The sequence below is a fragment of the Myripristis murdjan genome, chromosome 21, assembly GCF_902150065.1.
Source record: "Myripristis murdjan chromosome 21, fMyrMur1.1, whole genome shotgun sequence".
NCBI lineage: Eukaryota > Metazoa > Chordata > Actinopteri > Holocentriformes > Holocentridae > Myripristis > Myripristis murdjan.
In genome coordinates, this window is record NC_044000.1 from 3,751,369 (window position 1) to 3,751,641 (window position 273).

Consider the following 273-nt stretch of genomic DNA (forward strand, 5'->3'; position numbering starts at 1 on the left):
TGCCCTAATTATCATGGCTATATGCAGTGTATTAGAAGTAAACAATCTGCATCTGGTCCTTTGTTTGTCTGTTGCTGTGGGGAAGGCGAGAATCATGCATCAAGGACTGGATAAGTTGGTGATATAGATAGAAAATGTGTTCCATGGTATGTTTTTGTAAATGAGGACAGCGGATCAGCTTTGCCAGGCAGACCCAGCAGGGTGCAGGGACTCGGGGGGGGAGAGAAGAAGGCGCTCCAGACGTCATGTCTCCTCCCACCTCATAAATATTCA